The following is a 1,049-nucleotide window of genomic DNA, read 5'->3' as shown; positions in this document are numbered from 1 at the left end:
GGTGGAGAAAGGAGACGCGCGTCAGCCCCGGCTCAGCAGGCCGCGCCCGCCGCGTCCCGACCGCGCCAGACTTCACTCACCTCCCTCCTTCCTCCGAATGAACTGAGAAAGTCAGGGGAAACCGTGCTTTGCTAAGTCACGAGATCAAGGCAAGCGGAAGGAGAAACGTGAGAAACCCCACGATCCCGCCGGGCAGAGGGGCGCCTGCGATGGTCGCTTTCTTTCTTGGCTCCCTTCTGTTTCCTGACAGGGCCTCGCTTGCTGCCCAGGCCGCCGCTGCCTTCTCTCAGGAGGGTCCCGACCCCTCCAGGGCGCGGAGTTCACCTGCACCCTTTCTTCAGTGCTCCCTAACAATGGCTCCCCTGGCGAGGCCATCTTAGAGCCCACAACTCAGGCCCTGCGGTCTCTATGAAGAATAAATTCGTATTTGACCTGTTTCTGATTTTAACGGTGGAAAGTAGTACTTGAATACTGTGAAGACCCTTCCACTCCAATCCGCACAGGGGGCTGGACTTGGGGCCCACGCCTTTAGTCCCAGCAATCCGCAGGCTGAGGCAGGAGGATCCTGGTCAGTTCGAGCCCAGCCTGTCTCCAAAAACCCGCAAAAAAAACCCCACTGGGAACGTAATCAATACGCAGTGCAAACACGGACTGTAAACGTACAATTTCAAACGCTGAGGTCCGAGTTCAGGGCTGCGGGGGCACAGGCCGGGCGGGGGACAGCAGCCCCAGCTTCGCCCCGGGCCGGCCTCCCTACTCCGACCACAGGGCCGTCCAGGCTGCGGGGAGGAGGGCAGCGCCCGCCAGCTCCCGAGGAGGACAAGGGACAAGGGGCGCAGCCACCTCGTTAGCGACGAGGTGCACGAAGACAGAAAGAAAGGCAACTAGGGACCCTGAAAAACGAGCAACGAGCAAGAAAGTGGCTCCACGAAGACCAGAGCAACGCGAGACAACCGGGCGGGAGGCCGAGGCGCACACGTCCTCCCCCGGCTCAGGAAGGGAAGCCCTCGCACCCAGGGCCGCGGACGGCCAGGGACACCTGAGGCTGG

The sequence above is a fragment of the Fukomys damarensis genome, unplaced genomic scaffold (assembly GCF_012274545.1).
Source record: "Fukomys damarensis isolate Sample0158 unplaced genomic scaffold, DMR_v1.0_HiC HiC_scaffold_30, whole genome shotgun sequence".
Lineage (NCBI taxonomy): Eukaryota > Metazoa > Chordata > Mammalia > Rodentia > Bathyergidae > Fukomys > Fukomys damarensis.
The sequence above is the reverse complement of the archived record's forward strand: the minus strand, read 5'-3'. Positions refer to the sequence as shown.